This window comes from Lynx canadensis, chromosome X (assembly GCF_007474595.2).
Source record: "Lynx canadensis isolate LIC74 chromosome X, mLynCan4.pri.v2, whole genome shotgun sequence".
NCBI lineage: Eukaryota > Metazoa > Chordata > Mammalia > Carnivora > Felidae > Lynx > Lynx canadensis.
In genome coordinates, this window is record NC_044321.2 from 67,302,761 (window position 1) to 67,324,941 (window position 22,181).

The following is a 22,181-nucleotide window of genomic DNA, read 5'->3' on the forward strand; positions in this document are numbered from 1 at the left end:
ATTTCTTGCTTTTTGTTTGTTTGATAATTACCATTTTGGCAGGCATGAGTTGGTGTGTCCTTAAAGTTTTTATTTGCATTTCCCTGATGATTAGTGATATTGAGCATGTTTTGATCTTCCTGTTGGCCATCTCCCGGTTGTTGCCTGTTGACTTCTTTGGAAGAGTGTCTATTCAGGTTGCATGCCAATTTTTAATTAGCCTTTTTTTCTTTTACTATTGAGCTGTACAAGATCATTATATCTTTTGGATATCAACCCCAGGTGTCTTCTCCTGTTTAGTAGATTATTTATTTTGTTGTTGGTTTCCTTCACTGTGCAAAAGATTTTAGTTTGCTGTAGTTTCATTTATTCATTTTTGCTTTAATTGTCCTTGTCTGAGGAAATGCATCCACTAAAATATTGGTAAGATCAATGCAAAAAAACTTACTGTTTGTATTTTCATCCAGGAATTTTTTTGGTTTCAGGCCTTACATTTAAATATTTAATTCACTTTGAGTTTATTTTTGTATTCACTGTAAGAATGTGGTTTAGTTTTGCACACAATTTATTAAAAATTCTGGTTTATTTCCCCCCACTATATGTTCTTGCCTCCTCTGTTGTAGATAAATTGATCACAGAAAACGAGTTTATTTTTTGGGTATCTATTCTGTTCCATTAACTTACGTGCCTCTTTTGGTTCCAGTACCATATACTTTTGATTATTATAGTTTTGTAGTGTAGTTCAGAATCATGTAGCATCTAATATTTCCAGATTTATTATTTTTCAAGATTTCTTTGGCTATTAAGTATCCATTGTAGTTTACTTCAAATATCAGGATTATTTACTGTAATTCTGTAAAAATGTCATTAGTATTTTGTAGGGATTGTATTGGATCTTTAGATTGCTTTGGTTAGTATAGATATTTTAATGATATTAACTCTTTGGGTAGTATAGATATCTTAAAGATATTAATTCTTCCTGTCCATGAGTACAAAATATATTTTCACTTATTTGTGTTGTCTTTAATCACTTTTACAATGCCATAGTTTTCTGAATATAAGAGTTTCACCTCCTTGGTTAAATCTATTCCTGAGTATTTTATTATTTTGATGTTATTGTAAAAGGGATTGTTTTCTTAATTTTTCTTTCTGATAGTTCATTTTAGTGTATAGATATATATCTCTGTATATTAATTCTGTATCCTGTAATGTTACTGAATTCATTTTCATGTCATCTTCAAATAGTGACAATTTTACTTCTTCTTTTTCAATTTGGATACCTTTTACTTCTTTTTCTTTCCTAATCGCTGCAACTAAGACTTTAATACTATGTTGAATAAAAGTGCTGAGAGCAGGCCTACTTTTCTTGTTTCTGATTTAGAGGAAAAGCTTTCAGCTTTTCACTGCTGAGTATCTTAGCTGTGGGTTTATTATATATGGCTTTTATATGTTGAAGTACATTCCTTCTATAAACACTTTGTTGTGAATTTTTATCATAAATTGACGTTGAAGTTTGTCAAATGCTTTTTCTGCATCTATAGAAATGATCATACTTTTTTCTTTTTTGATGAAATTTTTAGCGAATTTTCCATCACAATTGTGTGTCTTTTATTGTATCCTAGAATTCTAGGAATTGTGGATGTGGTAATGGTGAGTTTGGGAATCTAGGCTCCCAAAAGTACCTTCTGCTCTACCCTTTATTCTGCAATGGCTTCCAGGCAAATCACCCCTCCACTGGAACCACCCATTCCATGACCAAATTAATATCATTGGCAGTGAATTCCAGACACTCTTCCTTGGTCATGCTTTCCAATAGCCATAGGTATATGAGCTCCCAGAACCCCCAGTGGCAAAGGACTGCCTTAGCATCATACCTACAATGGGCACTGAGTACAACTGGCCTCCTTCTTGGGGTTACCAGCCTGCAATGATGATTCCTGCCATCAGGTCTTCTAGATACCATTAACACATCTCCTAAAAGAGGCTGGTTGCTGTGTGTACCATAGGAGGCTCATTCAGCTCGGTGCTGTGGAAATCAAACTGATAACTGACAGCATCACCTACTGCCTGCATATAAGCTGCTGAGCCTTAGTGGCAGCAAAAAATACAGTCATGAATAAGGGTCAGCCTATCAGTCACTCAACTGGCAATATAGGACCCAGTGGTTGTTATGGAGTGGGCTCCCAAAATCACGACCCCATCAAATTGCTCAGCCATTAGAGTAGTCCCTGTGGAGATTTCCTGGGTTTCCCAGTTAGGGATAATGGCCTCTAGACCACAGATCAACGTTGCCTGCTCCTCCAGAGGCTACTACAGTGGCTTCCAACTTCCTTCTCCAGTACTGTCACTAATCATGTACTTTTTAATCCTTCATTTTTTAATGTGGAATATCATGTTGATTGATTTTCATATGTTCAACCATCATTGAATCCCCGAAATAATCTAATTTGACCATGTATTATTCTTTTAATATATTGTTTAATTCAATTTGCTAATAGGTTTTTGAGAATTTTTAAATCTAAGTTCTTTAGAAATATTGGCCCAATTGTTTGTTTGTGTCTTTCTTTCTCTCTCTCTCTCCTTTTGGTATCAGAATAATACTTGCCTCTTAAAATAAGTTTGGCACTGCTACTTTTTATTCCATTTTTGGGATAATTTGGGAATAGTAAGTATTGAATTTTCTTTATTTCTTTGTATTGTCTGACTTCAGAGGCTAAGACTTCCAATACTTTGTTGAATAACAGTGGCGAGAGTGGACATCCTTGTCTTGTTCCTGATATTAGGGGCAAAGCTCTCAGTTTTTCCCCATGGGAGATGATATTAGTGTTGAGTCTTTCATGTATGGCTTTTGTGATCTTGAGGTATGCTCCTTCTATCCCTACTTTGTTGAGGGGTTGTATCAAGAAAGAATGCTGTATTTTGTCAAATGCTTTCTCTGCATCTATTGAGAGGGTCATATTGTTCTTGTCCTTTCTTTTATTGATGCGATGAATCACGTTAATTGTTTTGCAGATATGAAACAACCTTGCAACCCAGGTATAAATCCCACTTGGTCGTGGTGAATAATTTGTTTAATATATTGTTGGAGCCAGTTGGCTAATATCTTGTCAAATAACTATTAAGGTGATATTTGACCTGGATCATGAAAGATAAGAAACATTTTGAAAGGCAAAGACAGTGGAGAAATTTGTATCCAAGTACACTCAACTAGTTAATAGGAGAACCAGGCTATAAAATTTTATCATTAGATACAAGATAAGAGTATGATATTGAAAGGTGATATTAACTGAAGTGAAACATAGAATTTCCAGGAAGAATCCAGACAAAGTGAATGATGGTAGAGACACAGGGTTGGCAACTCACATAGTAAACATAATTAAAGCCTAAGGGGCATAAAAGCCACAATAGATTATTGTGATGCATCTACACAGGTTTTCTTTTTGATATTAAACTATAAATTAAATGGAAATAAGGTGAACAAAGGCCTATGATTTTTAATAGTGTAGTTTCAAAAGATTTTTTTTCCTTTATTGCATAACTGTGTTGATATGCTGTTGCTTTGCTGTGCTTCAAAAATGCAACTAGTCTACTTATTTCTCCTCAGTCTCCATTAGTTTTGATTTCTTCTTGTAGACATTTGGCTGTCAAGAACAAACTTTAATGCCAAGATCTCCCTTGTGTTTCCTGTGTTTTCCTGTGTTCTCCCCACCCCCAATTCTCCATCCTCTCTCTGACTGCAAAAGCGGCTCTCTGCCTGCCACCAGCTTCTCTGTCCCCAAGTTCACCTCTCTGTGCCACATACCTGCTGAATTCTGTGTTTCAGGTTGTGCAGATTGTTGGGTTAAACCTCCAGTTTTCTAGGTGTGTTGGATGGTTTAGTGTTGGTCTGGCTGTATTTCATGGATGCGAGACACACAAAAACCTTCCATGCTGTTCCGCCATCTTGGCTCCTCCTCCTCTTTCGTATTATGTTTAGATCCTTTTCTCATTGTCTTTCTTGTATTCACTATAAGCTTTTTTCATTGTTGTTGCTGTTTGTAGTACTGTGAGTTTCATATAAAATAAAATATCTTAGGTATATTGTAGTCTTTTTAAAATTTATTTATTTAAATTTAAGTTAGTTAACATACAGTGTAGTATTGGTTTCAGGAGTAGAACCCAGTGATTCATCACTTACATATAGCACTTAGTCTTCATCCCAACAAATGCCCTCCTTAATGCCCATCACCCATTTGGCCCATCCCCTCATCCACCTCCCCTCGAGAAACCCTCACTTTGTTCTATTTGTTATACTCTATTTTAAGTTGATATTAATTTTGTACTCATTCCAAATATTTACTCATATCACCCAAAAATATTTTGAAAACACACTTTATATAATTTTATTTTATATATCCCTTAATTAATTATTGTATTTTTAATTTTACTACTTTTATTTTACCCATCATACTTAACTTTATATGTGGTTGAACATTTATTTATTTATCCTTTCCAGTGAGGTTTTTGCTTTTCTCTGTTTTCTTATTACTCACTAATGCCTGTCCATTTTAGCTCAGAGAAATGTCTTTAACATCTCTTTTAAAGCTGATTTAGTGGTGAAAATTTCCTTTAGTTCTTGCTTATCTGGAAAACAATTTGTAAATCTTAATTTTGAATAATAAACTTGCTAGGCAGAGGATTCTTGGTTTGCAGTTTTCCTCTTTCAGCACTTCAGAATATGTCATGCTACTCCTTTCTGGCCTATAATGTTTCGGCTGAAAAATCTGCCGATAGCTTTATGGGGTTTCCCTTGTATGTAGTAAGTTGCTTTACTCTTGGTGCTTTTAAAATTCTTTTTGTCCTTAACTTTTACCATTTTAAAATGTGTCCCAGTGTGTTTCTCTTTGGTTTCATATTATTTGGAACTCTTGGGGCTTTGTGAACCTGTATGTATGTTTTACTGTCCCAGATTAGAGACATCTTAGCACTTATTTCTTGAGATATTTTCTGTGTCCCTTTCTCTTTCCCTTCTCCCATTCTGCTTGATGTTATCCAGATGTCTTTTTTTTTTCTCCCCTTTTGGTGCTCTGGGTGTTTGCCATTGCTCTATATTCCAGCCCACAAATTCATACTTCTATTTTGTTCATTGTGTTGTAGAACCTCTCTAATGTATTTTTCAGTACAGTTATAATTTGTTTGGCACTTTCTTATATTTTCTATTACATTGTTGAAGTTCTCACTATGTTCATCCATTCTTCTCCCAAGATCAATGAGCATCTTTATGACCATTACTTCGAATGCTTTATCAGATTGCTTATTTCCATTTCATTAAGTTTAATATGGAAATTTGCCTTATTCTTTGATTTGGAACATTTTCCTGTTTCCTCATTTTGCCTATCTGTGTTTGTATTGTATTAGGCAAAATGGCCACCACCCCCCCACTATTGAAGGAGAAGTATTGTGTAGAAGCTGAAACGTGTGGTCCTGAAATGCAATCTTCCTTGGCTACCAGAGCCAGGTACTCTATAGTTGTACTTCTTGTGGGTTGCACATACCCATGGGTTGTGATAAGGCTACAGCTGCTGTACAGAGATGGTGAAGCATGAGGCCTTTTCTTGAACTGTTTGTAACTCAACCCCTGCACAAGGAGAGTATAATTTTGGCCACTTGCTCATCTCATTGTTTCTTGGTCTCTGTGTGGGGTAGGCAAGGGCTTTGGGCACTCATTTGTTCAGTTTGTGGCTAGTATGTTGCACAGGGAATGTGAATCTAAGGGCATTTTCCCAAACTGTGGCTCAAGTCTCTGAATGGTTTGGGTGAGGCTCAAGGTACTAACTAACCCAGTTGTGGCATTTCCACTACATAGGGATGGCAGGATGTGAGGCCCTTTCTCAACTTAGCTTTGGCTTGGTTTCTGTGTGGGTAGTGCAGGGCCTAGGGTGCTTACCCACCCTTGTTGTGCCTTGGTCTCTGCATGGGTTGGGGTGCTTGGGCACTCGGCCCTATTATTGCTTGGGTATCCTGCACGTTGGGTGGGGCATGGGGTACTCATACATTCTGATTACAGTGAAGGATAGGCAGCACAAGACCACTGATGTTAACAGGCTAGAGGAAGAGAATCAAAAATCGGTATCATTGCCATTATCAGCAGCAAGTCAAGATGATATTGCAAAAATGACACTCTCCAGTGCTTCTGCCACCTGATAACATATTTGCAGGTTTCTACCTGTCTGGAAGCTGCTTAAAATTAGTAAATGTGTCTTTGTCATTCATGGTCTAGGCACTTTTCGATTTGTTGCTTTGGTGCTGAATATCAGGACAAACAAGTTTTCACACAAGAAAAATTTTGTGATTTGCAACGATATGGATGGAGCTGGGGAATATTATGCAAGCAAAATAAGTCAGAAGATAAATAAATGATTTCACTCACATATGGATTTTAAGAAACAAAACAAATGAGCAAAGTGGAGAATAGAGAGAGAGGTACAAACCAAGTAACAGACTCTGAACTATAGAGAACAAAGTGATGGTAACCAGAAGGGAGATGGGTGAGTGTATGGTTAAATAGGTGATTGAGATTAAGGAGTGCACTTGTGATGAGCACTAGGTGTTGTATGGAATTGTTGAATTACTATACTGTATACCAGAAACTAATATTAAACTGTATGTTAACTAAATAGACTTTAAATAAAAACTAAAAAAAAAGAATAGAGAATTGTCTTCTTTTGATAATAGCTATCTATAAAAAACTGATAGAAAATGTCATACTTTCCCATTAAGTCAAGACAAATTAAGATCAAAAATTAAGATCAAGAATAAGGTTAGGATTGGGGCACCTGGGTGGCTCAGTTGGTTAAGCGTCCGACTTCGGCTCAGGTCATGATCTCGCGGTCCGTGAGTTCGAGCCCCGCGTCGGGCTCTGTGCTGGCAGCTCAGAGCCTGGAGCCTGTTTCAGATTCTGTGTCTCCCTCTCTCTGACCCTCCCCCGTTCATGCTCTGTCTCTCTCTGTCTCAAAAATAAACAAACGTTAAAAAAAAAAGTTAAAAAAAAAAAAAGAAGAAGGTTAGGATATACCAAAGACATCTTGATTTTTCTTTTTCTTTTACAATCCTTGTTAGATCTGGTTTACTCAAAAAATATCTAAAATATGAACACCTTTCATCAACTACACTGCTACCTCCCTGGTCCCAGCCACTGTTAACTCTCTCCTGTAGAAAACATACATCACATCATGTTAAAACACATCACGTCTCCTTAAAACTTGCAATCAAGGGATACATAGCATCTTTTGGGAGTGATTGAAATGTTTGGGAGTGATTGTGGCAGTAGTTTGACAAATATGAATATGTATATATATATACACATATATATAATATGTATATTATATATAATGTAATATATAATATATAATGTATTATACATATAACATATAATATAATATATAATGTAATCGTTGTGAGGGCAAAGCTCTTTGTTTTGTTTACTAATATATCCCAAATTCCCAAGAAAGTGGCTGGCACCTGATATTTATTGAACAAGAAAATTAGTGTGACATTGATTTAAAAAATAGGAAGAAATGAATAAAATAATTGCTGGGCAGTTTTAAAAATCCAGATGATACTAGATAGTATAATTTTTAGTGTGCCCAGTTCATAAATACATTCATTGATTCATTGATTCATTAATTCATTCATCCATTCATTCATTAAAAAAGGGTAAAAAAAAAAGCTGTCAAATAACTATTAAGGTGATATTTGACCTGGATCATGAAAGATAAGAAACATTTTGAAAGGCAAAGACAGTGGAGAAATTTGTATCCAAGTACACTCAACTAGTTAATAGGAGAACCAGGCTATAAAATTTTATCATTAGATACAAGATAAGAGTATGATATTGAAAGGTGATATTAACTGAAGTGAAACATAGAATTTCCAGGAAGAATCCAGACAAAGTGAATGATGGTAGAGACACAGGGTTGGCAACTCACATAGTAAACATAATTAAAGCCTAAGGGGCATAAAAGCCACAATAGATTATTGTGATGCATCTACACAGGTTTTCTTTTTGATATTAAACTATAAATTAAATGGAAATAAGGTGAACAAAGGCCTATGATTTTTAATAGTGTAGTTTCAAAAGATTTTTTTTCCTTTATTGCATAACTGTGTTGATATGCTGTTGCTTTGCTGTGCTTCAAAAATGCAACTAGTCTACTTATTTCTCCTCAGTCTCCATTAGTTTTGATTTCTTCTTGTAGACATTTGGCTGTCAAGAACAAACTTTAATGCCAAGATATCCCTTCTTTAGACAATGTTTCATCTTATGGAAAGTCCCAGAAACTCAAAAATCTTTCTCATACGGAAAAAATTCTGCCACTTATTATTCCCTGAATTGTCAAAATAATTTCATACTATCTTAGCTCAGGCTGCTATGACAAATACCATACAGTGGGTGACTTAACACATATTTCTCACAATTTGATAGTCTAGAAGTCCATGATTGGGGTATAAGCATGGCTGAGTTCTGATAAAAGACCTCTTCTTGGCTTATAGACACCACTTTCTTTATATATCATTGCATGGCATAGAAAGAGATCTGGTCTATTCATTCTCTTATAAGGGGACCAATCCCATCATGAGGACTCCACCCTTAGGACCTCATCTAAACCTAATTACCCCCTAAAATTCTCTACCTTCAAATATCATCATATTGGGCATTAAGGTTTCAGAATATGAATTTTAGGGACACACAAACATTCAGTCCATAGTAGTCACCCTTAAAGTATTAACTATGGTTTAACAGAAGCATTTAAAACTCTTAAAGCCAAAATATAAATGAATGAATGTCAAATATTTGGACTTGAGGTAATGTGAAATGCTTTAGAAAGTGGCATTTCCAGTAATTCTCTTAAACCACTATATGTAGATGAAAGTTATCCTATCTGTATTTTAGGCTACACACAGTCAACACTTCATCCTAATTATTTGAGAAGTATGATGTAGAAAAAAATACTGAACTATAAATCAAGAGTGTGAGTAATAAGACACATTTCTTATAGTAAAATAAATGTACCTATAATAAATGGCCAAGAAATAGAAACATAATTTATACAGGAGGAAATAAATAAATATAAGAAATAAAATTATAAAAAAATATTGACTATGGGGTGCCTGGGTGGCTCAGTCAGTTAAACATCTGACTTCAACTCAAGTCATGATCTCATGGTTCGTGAGTTCAGGCCCCATGTCAGGCTCTATGCTGGCAGCTCGGAGCCTGGAGCCTGCTTTGGATTCTGTGTCTCCCTCTCTCCCTGCCCCTCCTCCACTCGTGCTCTGTCTCTCTCTCAAAAATAAATAATAATAAAACATTTGAAAATAAAAAAAAATATATTGACCATGGTTAGTAATGAAAACAATCCTATGAGATCATTTCTCATATAATAATGAAGTAAAGATATAATAATACATACATAAATTATATAAATATAACAAATTTTATATGTATTATGTGTTTAAGATATCTTACATATATATCTCACAGAGTTCTTGAGGCTTTAAGGATGGTGGTACTTTTATTCACTGCTGACGCAAAAGAACAGTGTAAACTGGTTTAACCTTCCTCTAGAATTATATGGAACTATGAAGGAAGAGTCGTAAATGTGGTAATACTATTTGACTCAGTAATCCCATTACTTGAAATGTATTGTAATAAAAATATCAGCAGATGGATAAACAAACTCTAGGAATAAAGACAATGATTACAATACAGTCTATAAAGGAAAAACTTTGGAATTAAACTAAAGGTATCAAATTAGGAGAATGGTTTAGTAAAATATATATAATCATATGCATTCATTGAAATAATTATAAAACCTTGATAATTAAAGGAAAAAGTTCATATTATACTTTTAAGAGATAAAAACAGGAAAAAAATACTATGGGATCACAACTAAGCAAAAATCTGCATGTTTCTGAACAAAGATAGTAATATGCAAATATGAATATATTTATATCAGTAGGGTGGAATTTGAAGTGACTTTCCATTATTGTTAACTATTTTTTGTGTTTTTATATTATCAATTTCAAAAGTTCTGGTCTATTAAAATAGTTGTGACATCTTAGATACATAATGTACTTGGATAGAACTTGGTTCCAACACAAATCCTTATTGTTGGATGAGTATTCAGTACTTCTCACCTTTTGGTGAACATTAGGAGCACCCAGGGAAGTTGTTGAACATGCAAATTTCTGACTCCATCTCAGACTTCGACTTGATAAGTCTGGGGTGGAGTCCAGGGACCTGCATTTTTAATAAGAAATAATAAAAATGATATTCAAGTTCCTTTCACTTGTGACATTATGTGTTTTGGTGTGGTCTCTAAAAAACCAGGAACTCTCCATAATTAATAGATAAATAATATTTTACTTTTTATTTTCTTTTTTTTTCCTTTTTTTACTTTATTCCTCAGCCTGAAGCAAAGTGGATTCATAAACTGCTTTAAAGAAAAAGAAAAAGAAAAAAAAAAAAAAAAAAGAACAACTGAGCACTTGGTTTCACAGAATGGCCTTACCACAGTAAACACTGGCTACTCCCAAATGATCATTTCTACTTGTGTGGAACTGTAATAAATAAAAACAAGTCTTCCATGAATCCCAGTGTTGCATCCACATGACTCCTGAAACAGAATGCTACAGGCACCAGTGACAATCACAACAAAGTTTATTGCAATGAGAGGCAAGGCTGACAGATCGGGACGACACTCTTGATCAGAGTGTGGCCTTGAACAGCCGGGGTACAGAGTTTTTATAGCCTACCACATCGTCTTATCACCACCTGGGAACAGAACAAAGAAATAGTTCCCAGATGGGGGTGGAAACAGTTCAGACAAGCCCTTGCCCCAATCCAATCAAACACTAATCCAGTTGATTTTCCTTGAACATTTGTTCCCTTGATTGATAGGACAAGGCTGTTATCTCTTAACCTACAGTATCCAAACAGAGCTGTTATTTCTCAAGGCTACAGGTTAGCCCTACACTACAATTTAACGCTTACACCGGGAGCTGATTTTTTTGTGTATAATTTATAGAGGTAATTTTAGTGGTACATGCTTTATTAAATGCTTGAACTATTCAAGCCAAAATGCTGTAGCATTTTACCCCATATTCTGAAATTTTAATTAGAAACCATTTCTAAGTTTAGGTTAAAACTTTACAGTCTCCCTTTGAATACATTTATCATGTTTTGTTTTATCTACCTTTTCTTAGCGTTAAGAAAAAGTAAACAGATAATGGAAGGAAAGAATCATATCTTTTACACCCTTAAAAGAAATAAAGAGATATATGTAGAGAGTAACCCCCACTTCCTACATACATATAGACCTCTAAATGTAATCATTTACTTTAGACACTTTTTCTTTAGTTTATTACTTTATTTAATGATAATCTGCAAGTTACCCTGAAAGAATAACACATATTTGTCAATTATTTTACATATTTCCATAAATATGCTTGTAATGTTTATTCCTGAAAGCTGTAAAGGGGTGTGGAAAGAAAGACAGTCTAATCCGAAGTCAGATTAGATTAGATTAGAGTAGATAATCGTCTTTGTCTGTCTTGGCTGCTATAACAAAAATACCATAAATTGGGTAGCTCATAAACAAATTTATTTCTCACAATTCTAGAGGCTGGGTAGTCCAAGATCAAGGAACCAGAAAATTCAGGGTCTTGTGAGAGCCTACCTTCTGGTTCATAGACCTCCCTTATCACTGTGTCCTCACATAGTGGAAGGGGACTAGGGAGCTCTGGGTTCTCTTTTATAAAAACACTAATTCCTTTCTTGAGGGCTCTGCTCCCGCAAAGCACTTCTCAAAGGCTCTACCTTTGGGGTCTTAAGCCCCACTCTAATGCCACCACATTGGGGATTAAGATTTTAATATATGAATTTTGAGAGAACACAAATATCCTATCTATTGAAACAACAAATATATAGATAGAGCTATAGACAGATATAAATATGGAGAACTCCTTCATTCCATACAGTCTGATTTCTGCCTTTTGTTATAATCTTGTCCTCCATTTACTCAGAAATTACTACATTTCAGATCCAATTCTTAAAGAGGTGTCATTTTTCTAACCCATTTGATAACTTTACACATTCCTTAAATGACACAAAAAAGTTTTTTTATTGCAACATTGTAAATATGAAAAGTTTAAAAACAGTCCATTTATCTGTCATTAAATGATTGGTTGAATATATAACAGTATTTCATTGTAATGGAATGCCACATGAATCTGAAAAGGAATAAAGAAGCTCTCTATGTAGTGAGATGGAAAGATCTTTTACTTAAGTTTTAGTGAAAAAAATCAAGGTGAATAAGAGACTATATGCTATATAAGCTATAGTATTTTTTAAAAGACAGAAGAGAGAATGCATGTGTGTGTGTGTGAGTGTGTGTGTACCTGTATTTCCTAAAAGAAGCTCTTGAATGATATAAAATAAAATAATAAAAGCAATTACCTATAAATAATAAGTGATGTTGGAGAAATAAATGAGAAACAGGGATGAAATTTAGACCCAATACCAATATTCAGCCAGTACACAAGGATAGATCTGTAAATGTTGGTAAAATACTTCCAAAACAGTTGGCAAATGGCAGCTAGAGAATTTACCCTCCACCTGAAATGTCTCTCTGGACTTCTACCCTAGAGCACCAGCGATCCTCCAGGAATTACAAGCTAAGGGGTAATGAAAAATATAAATGACTTACTAAGGGAAACAGTGGTGAAAGGTAAAGGAGAAAAGGAGAAAGAGTGAGTAGGTAGGGAGAATCTTCAGATTACCATGCAGTTGTGACCCATGTTAAAAGAGAAAGAAAAAGGAAAGCTGGAAGGAAGAGCCTGAGACTGTGATGCAGCTCAGAGAGTCTCAACCAGGCCAGTGAAAAGCCATGAGTAAATACTGCTCTTTAGAAGAGTTTGTGTTGGTAAGGAATATCCTGACCTTTGTACCCCCATGGTGCTAAATCATTAGCTGGAAGCAATCCAGTGAAAGAGTGGCCCTGGCTTGCACACTGGTGGATTCTAAATTTTCAGTAGCTTGAGGCTATCAGTATCTACACTCCTCATAGCACAATCTTTCTTTTTTTTTTTTAAAGAAGGGATTATCTTGATATGCAGGTTTTTAATGTTTATTTCTGAGACAGAGAGAGAGCATTAGTCGGGGAGGGGCAGAGAGAGAGAGAGGGAGACACAGAATCAGAAGCAGACTCCAGGCTCTGAGCTGTCAGCACAGAGCCCAATGCAGGGCTGGAACTCACAGACCACGAGATCATGACCTGAGCCGAAGTCGGAGGCTCAACCGACTGAGCCACCCAGGCGCCCCAATCTTTCTTGAAGTGAGATCTGAGCAGCAAACTCAGTCACTACACAGATTAATTTCTCTATCCATACTCATCCCTCCAACGCTCCTGTGGACTTCTTCTTAGGGAGAAAAGTGGAAAAACAATAGCCTTCATCACTGTTGTTGATGTTAGGGCCACAATTGGCTGACTTCCTATGCTGTCCATTCTTTCTCTTCATCCTCAGGTATTGCTTCTATAGATCTTGCTGCCTTACCTGGTGGTACAACCTCGAATTTCATTCCAGAAGGGTCTGAGACCCTAGTAATCATACCCTCTTCAAACTCCATTCATAGTAAAAAATGGAAGTACCAAGTACCACAGTACCAAGAGATCATGTGCCTTTCACAGATATTGTTTCTCTCTTATATTGTAAAAAGGAATTCTATCTCCTCTTGCTGATCAGGTTAAATTACCCTGTCAAGGTGGTGATTTTTCTTCACAATAGCTGGCCTCTAAACATAAGGAGTCCAAAGTTCCCTGTCAATAGACATAACTTGCACTTCACTGGGACTATTGTTATTTCCCCTGGCAAGAATATGTTCCTTTTAGGAGGATTAGGACTTATAACACTACATTGGCCAGAACTGATGTAACAAGAAGAACTCAAGCTCTAGTGAGCCATTGAGAGGGATAGTAAGTGAGGCCACTCCTTAGTATATCACTTCATTTCTAAGCACATATGCTCTCCCTATTCAAGGCACACCATTACATAGAAGTTGCTGTTTTCATGCATGCACTGCATCTTAAGGAATGTCACTCAATTTTGAAGAGTATTGCACCCAAGTTAATATTTTATTATGCCTTCAATAGGTCATTCAGGCTCTCTCTGAAGACAGTTGATTCTGGATAGTGCAATATGTATTACCAGTGAATCTCTTGGCCAGTTTACTCCCACTTCTCCTTTACTGTGAAGTGAATCCTCTGGTTAGATACTATACTCCTTTAAGGCCATCCCTGAGTGTGGCTGTATTGTAGGTACCATATATTTTTAGCTTGAACCCACAAACGAAACCAACCTATTTATGAATGAAATTCAGGCTTTCTCTCCTTATTCAAATATTCACAGATGTAAGCAGAGGGAGGGTGCTAGTGCAAGTATGTTGGATGACATAGGGGTCTGTGTAACCTGTTCATAAAATTTATTTATAACTTCTGGTCCTGCTTAGACTTGATCCCAGAATGATCATGTCCATTTTATGATGGATAGCTGCTGGGCCTTTATGACTTTTTGATTAGGAAAAATTCTTCAACAGAATCTGGATTATGATTGGCAGTTCTGGATTCATAATCATTTGGTATCCTATTGTAAAACATTTTGTCTCTATTATAGTCCAGTACCATGCCAAGAGTTGTCTGTTAAAGGGCATGTAATTCTTGGATATAGACACCATGGCTTTGCTTCAGAAACCCAGGGGCTTTAATTGAGATTCTCACACTGGCACCTGTCAGAAACACCACATTGCACCTTTCCTAACACTTACACCTCCAAAACCAGAGAATTTTCTTCATTCTGTGCCACAAGCAGCAGGGATACTGACACCACAACTTGGGCTTATTATCAAGCCCTTTTCTGTTTCAAGGCCCCATTGAAATCTGTCAGCCTTTAGTGTCACCCAGTAAGTCAAATGGAGCAGTATTCTTTTGTGTGGACTGTGTTACTCCAGAATCCAAAGAAGACCACCAGACAATGTATTTCTTTCTGCTTAGTAATAAATGCCAGACACAATTTTTTTTTTCTGTAGAGGGGCAGTGTCTCAGCATGTCTTTGACCACTGGACTAAAAGTTTTAGTAAAATTGCAAGTTCCTGAATATTTCTATTATTTGTCCTCCATTCTCTGAAATAAATGTCCCTTAATAAAGCCTTCCAGCATATTTTTCAATTTTTTTTATAATCCTGCCTAATCAGCATAATGCCACTGATGTAATATTCTATAGGGTATACAGATGTTTCAGAATAGTTTAGACTATATTATGAGAAAGAATGGGAGATTTAACATAGATCTCAGCAAACTGTAAATGCATATCATTGCCTCATATGATTGTGAACTGTTTTCTGTTTCCCTTTTCTGAATAAATAGAAAATAATTTCCCAAATCAGTGTATGTGAGGTCTTTCCAAGCTGATCTAGCAACAGTACCATGTCTAGCAGAGCAGCTACAGTTGGGAATACTACCTGGATGAACTTGTAGTAGTTTATAGTCATTCTCCATGATTCATCCAGTTTTCTCAGTAGGCAAACTGACAAATTAAGCAGAGCTATGAGTGGGAATGTTATTCTTGTATACTTTTTCTCCTTAAAAGTAATATAAATCATTTCCAAGTGGACCTAGGGATGCTATATATACTTTTATGTTTCTCCTAAAGGGTGGAGAGGAAGTTTCTAAGGTTTCCATTTGATTTCATTACTATAATAGCTACTACTCCACAGTCCATGGACCACATAGAGGGTTACTCCAACTGCCAAGTATACAGCTGAAAATGATACACTTAGAAGTTGAGGAAATGACCAGTGGTTGGGTTTGCAACATCCATTAGACCAATCATAAGCTGAGCCATAACCAAGACTCTACTTATTACCTGTTCATATGTACTTGTTTTCTAGGGTAGCCTACCAAAGTGGCAGGTACTTAAGCTGCCACAAACTGAATGGCTTGAGCCATATAAATTTATTCTCTCACCATTTTGTAGGCTATAAAAACATAATCAAGGTGTTGACAAAGTTGGTTCCTTCTGAGGACTGTGAGGGAAGGACTCTCCTTGGCTTGTAGATGGATGCATTCATATTCACAATGGTATTCTCCCTCTACATATGTCTCTGTGTCCAAATTTCCATTTTTTATAAAGAGACATATCACATTAGATTGGGATTTATCCCAATGACCTCATTTAAACATTTATCTCTGTAAAGACTCTCCCTCAAAGGTCATGTTCTGAAGTATTGAAAGTTAGGATATCAGCAGAGAAATTTGAGGGACACAATTCAACCCATAACCCATCTCTAAGGCCTTACTAAGGGTACCGTGATGGTGATGCTTCAGTTCTCTGGATATCAATGTCAAGTCAGATACTGTGTCCAATATTCCTCAAAGTAACTGTATATTCTCCTTTCCCTAGTGTATAGGCACTCAAGTAAATGATTCTAGGTCTTATTAAGTACTTATTAAGTACTTATTAAGATATTATTGACTAAATTCCCGATGTTATTCTTTTCATCTGTGTGACTTACAACACAGGTGTGTAAATTTTTGCACCTTAAACTTCTACAACTATTTTACCTGTCAACTGAAGTATTGTCACGAATTCAGCAAAGTCTCAGGATATGAAATCAATGTACAGGAACTGGTTGCATTTCTATATGCCAATAATGAAGCAGCCAAAAAAGAAGTCAAGGAATCGATCTTGCTTGCAATTGCACCAAAAAATTAGGAATCTAAGAATAAACCTAACAAAAGTGGTAAAAGATCTATACTCTTAAAACTATAGAACACTTATGAAAGAAATTGAAGATGACACAAAGAAATGGAAAATCATTCCACGCTCACGCATTGGAAGAACAAACATTGTTAAAATGTCTATACTACCTAAAGCAATCTACACATTTAATGCAATCCCCATCAAAATACAAAGAACATTTTTTACAGAGCTGGAGCAAACATCCTAAAATTTGTATGGAACAAAAAAAAGATTCCAAATAGCCAAAGCAAACCTGAAAAAGAAAACCAAAGGTGAGGGCATCACAATACCAGATTTAAAGCTATATTACAAAGTTGTAGTCATCAAGACAGTATGGTATTAGCACAAAAACAGACACACAGATCAATGGAACAGAACAGAAAGACCAGAAATGAACCCACAACTATATGGTTAATTAATCTTCAACAAAGCAGGAAAGAATATCCAATGGGGAAAACAATGGTGTCTTCAACAAATGATATTGGGAAAACTGGAAAGCAACATGCAGAAGAATGAAACTGGACCACTTTCTTACACCATATACAAAAGTAAATTCAAAATGGTTGAAAGTCCTAAATGTGAGACAGAAACCATTAAAACCTTACAGTAGAAGGCAGCAAGCTTTTTGACACTGACCATTGCAATTTCTTAGTAGAAACATCTCCAGAGGCAAGGAAACAAAAGCAGAAATTAACTATTGGGATGTCATCAAGATAAAAAGCTTCTCCAGAGAGAAGGAAACAGTCAGAAAACTAAAACACAAGCAATCGAATGGGAGAAGATATTTGCAGTTGACATCTGATAAAGGGTTAGTATCCAAATTACACTAAGTGAAATAAGGCAGAGAAAGACAGATACCATATGTTTTCATTCATATGTGGACCTTGAGAAACTTAATAGAAGACCATGGCGGGGGGGAAGGGGAAAAAAAGTTGCAGAGGAGAGAGCCAAACCATAAGAGACACTTAAGGACTGAGAACAAACTGAGGGTTGATAGGGGGTGGGGGAGAGGGGAAAGTGGGTGATGGGCATGGAGGAGGACACTTGTTGGGATGAGCACTGGGTGTTGTATGGAAACCAATTCGACAATAAATTATATATATATATATATATATGTACATACACATACATATATACATATATATATATCAACATCCCACCAAATATTAATTAATAATCCAGTTAATAAATGGGCAGAAGACATGAATAGACACTTTTCTAAAGAAGACATCCAGATGGTCAACAGAAGTATGAAAAGATGCTCAACATCATTCATTATCAGGGAAATGCAAATCAAAACCATGATGAGATACCAACTCATATCTGTGAAAATAGCTAAAATTAACAGCACAGTATACAACAGATGTTGGCAAGGATGCAGGGAAAGGGGAACCCTCTGGCACTGTTGGTGTGAATGCAAACTGGTGCAGGCAGGCATTCAGGAAAACAGTATGGAGGTTCCTCAAAAAGTTGAAAGTAGAGCTACCTTAAGACCCAGCAATTACACTACTAGGTATTTATCCAAAAGGATAAAAAATACAGGTTTGAAGGGGTACATGCACCCCAATGTTTATAGCAGCATTACCAACAATAGCCAAGCTATGTAAAGAGCACAAATGTCCATGGACTGATGAATGGATCAAGATGTATATCTGAAGGCTATTACTCAGCCTTCAGAAAGAATTAAATCTTGCCGTTTGCAATATGTTTGGAGCTAGAGTGTATTAAGTGTATTATGCAAAGCAAAATAAGTCAGAGAAAGAAAAATACCATATGATTTCACTTATATACAAAATTTAAGAAACAAAATAGATGAACATATGGGAGTGGGGAAAAAAGAGAAAGGGAAACTAACCATGAGAGACACTTAAATATATGGAACAAAACGTGGATTGATGGAAGGAGGTGGGTGGGGAATGGGCTAGATGGATAATGGGTATTAAGGAGGGCACTTGTTATGAAGAGCATCGGGTGTTGTATGTAAGTGATGAATCACTGAATTCTACTCCTGAAATTAATAATGCACTATATGTTAATTAACTGGAATTTATATAAAAATTTGGAAAAAAAAAGAAAAAATATTTTCTTTTGAACTACATTTTAATATTCTTTTATTTCAAAAAATAAAACTATTATATAGTCCATATTTATAAATAATTTTTTAATAATGGTTAAATCCTTATTTTCAATTTGTTTTTATTGTTTACCTTTAAAAAGTTTTGACTATGATTGACAAAATGTTACATTAGTTTCAGGGTACAACACAGTGATTCAGTAAGTTTATATATTATGCTATGCTCTCCACAAATGTAGCTACCATCTGTCACCACACAATGCTATTACAATATCATTGATTATATTCCTTATGCTGTACCTTTTATTACTATGACTTATTTTTTCCATAACTGAAAGGCTGTATCTCCCAATACCCTTTACACATTTTGCCCATCCCCCTTTTTCCGCCCCTCTGGCAATCATAATTCTTTTCTGTATATTTATAGATCCGATTCTGCTTTTTCTTTGTTACTCATTTGTTGTTTATATCCCACATATGAGTGAAATCATATGGTATCTGTCTTTCTCTGGTTGACTTATTTCACTTAGTATAATATCTGTTAGTTCTACACATTATCACAAATGGCAAGATCTCATCCTTTTTTATGGCTATGTAACATTTTTTTCTATATGTACATGTGTATACCATATGTGTATATGTATATGTATATGTATATGTATATGTATATGTATATACATCTTCCTTGTCCAATCAACTATCCATGGACAGTTAGCTTCCTTCCATATCTTGGCTAATATACATAATGCTTTAATATACTTAAGGATGAACATATATTTTTGATTTAGTGTTTTTGTTTTCTTTTCATAAAAATTAAGTAGTAGAATTAATCATATGGTAATTGTATTTTTAGATAACTTCCATATTGTTCTCCACAGTAGCTCTATCAATTTCTATTTCCACCAGCAGTGTACAATAATAGCTTTTTGTCAAAGTTCTTGACAACACTTGTTATTGCTTGTCTTTTTTTATTTAAATTCAATTTAGTTAACATACAGTGTATTCTTGCCTTCAGGAGTAGAACCCAATGATTCATCTCTTACATAGGACACCTAGTGCTCATCCACAAAAGTGCTCTCCTTAATGCCCATCACCCATTTAACCCATCCCCCCATCTACATCCCCTCCAGCAACCCTCAGTTTGTTCTCTGTATTTAAGACTCTCTTATGGTTTGCCTCCCTCTCTGTTTTTATTTTATTTTCCCTTCCCTTTCCATATGTTCATCTGTTGTGTTTCTCAAATTCCACATGTGAGTAAAATCGTATGATACCTGTGTGTAGGACTTCCAGTACTATGTTGAATAAAAATGGTGACATTGGATATCCCTGTCTTTTTCCTAATCTTAGAATAGAACCTCTCAAGTTTTCACCATCGAATATAATGTTAACTATGGGTTTTTCATATATGTCTCTTATTATGTTGAGGCATGATCACCCTAAAGCCACTTTGTTGAGAGTTTTATCATAAATGGATACTGTACTTTGTCAAATGGTATTTTTACATTTATTGAGGTAATCATATGCTTTTAATCCTTGGTTTTGTTAATATCATATATTATATTGATTGATTTGCAATAATGGAACAATCTTTGTGTACCCAGAATAAATCCCACATGATTGTAATGTGTAATTCCTTTAATGTATTGTTGAATATGGTTTGCTAATATTTTTTTAGTAGTATTTCATCTATGTTCATCAGAGATATTGGCCTATTGTGTTTGTGTGTGTGTGTGTGTGTGTGTGTGTGTGTGTGTGTTTATTGTGTCTTTATCTGGTTTTAGTACAGGGTAACGCTGGCCACATAGAATGTATTTAGAAGCTCTTCTTTTTTTTTGGTTCTTTTTTCTTTTTGGAATAGATTGAGGTGAATAGGTATTAACTCTTCTTTTAATGTTTGGTAGAATTCATCTGTGAATCCAGATGGTCCTGGAAATTTTTTGGTAGTATTTTTTTAATCAGTATCATTGATTTAATTTCATTACTGTTAATTCTTCTATTGAAATGTTCTATTTCTTTTTTTTCTTTTCTATTTCTTGATTCAGTGTTGAAAGGTTATATGTTACTATAAATACATTCATTACTTCCCGATTGTGCAATTTGTTCATATATAATTTTTTTTAGTATTCTTTTATAACCCTTTGTATTTCTGTGGTTTCAATTGTCACTTCTCTCTCATTTCTGATTTTATTTTTTGGGCATTTTCACTTTTTTTCTTGAGTCTGGCTAAAGATTTTTAATTTTGTTTATCTTTTCAAAGAAACAGCTCTTGGCAGGATTGACTTTTTCCTTTTCTTGTCTTTACAGTTTTTAGACTTTATGCTACTTATATCTGCCTTGATCTTTGTGGGTTTTTTTTTTCCTTTTTATTACTCACCTTGGATTTTGTTTGTCCCTTTTTCCCATCATTTATGTGTAAGATCAGATTAACTATTTGAACATTTTCTTGTTTCTTTTTTGTTTTTAATAATTTAATGTCAAGTTAGCTAACATACAGTGTGTACAGTGTAGTCTTGGCTTCAGGATTAGATTCCCATGATTCATCCTAACAAGTGCTTTCCTCAATGCCCATCACCCATTTCCCCCACCTCCCAACCCCCCATTCCCATCAACCATAAGTTTGTTCTCTGTATTTGAGAGTCTTTATGGTTTGCCTCCCTCTCTGTAACTTATTTTTCCTTCCCTTCCCCTATAGTCTTCTATTAAGTTTCTCAAATTACACATATGAGTGAAAGCATATGATGTCTTTTTCTGACTTATTACACTTAGTATAATACCTTCCAGTTCCATCCACATTGTTGCAAATGGCAAGATTTCATTTTTTTCATCACCGAGTAGTATTCTATTGTATATACATACCACATCTTCTTTATCCATTCAGTAGCTAATGGACATTTGGGCTCTTTCCATAATTTGGCTATTGTTGATGTTGCTGCCATAAATATTGGCATACCTGTGCTCCTACAAATAAGACTCCTGTATCCTTTGGATAAATTCCTAGAAGTGCTATTGCTGAGTCATAGGGTAATTCTATTTTTAATTTTTGAGGAACCTCCACCCTGTTTTCCAGGGAAGCTGCACCAGTTTGCATTCCCACCAACAGAGCAAGAGTGTTCCCCTTTCTCCACATCCTTGCCAACATCTGTTGTTTCCTGAGTTGTTAATTTTAGACACTCTGACCAGTGTGAGGGGCTAACAGACATATGAAAAGATGCTCAACATCTTGTTTCTTGAGGTAACCCTTTACCGCTATCAATTTCCCTTATAGAACTGATTTTGCTGCATCCAAATGATTTTG

General features: G+C 35.4%; 1 pseudogene; it reads right to left on the bottom strand.

The window, feature by feature from the left end:
* Positions 1–1,526: 1,526 nt before the first annotated feature.
* Positions 1,527–13,645, bottom strand: LOC115506814 (annotated as a pseudogene).
* Between the last annotated feature and the right edge of the window lie 8,536 nt (positions 13,646–22,181).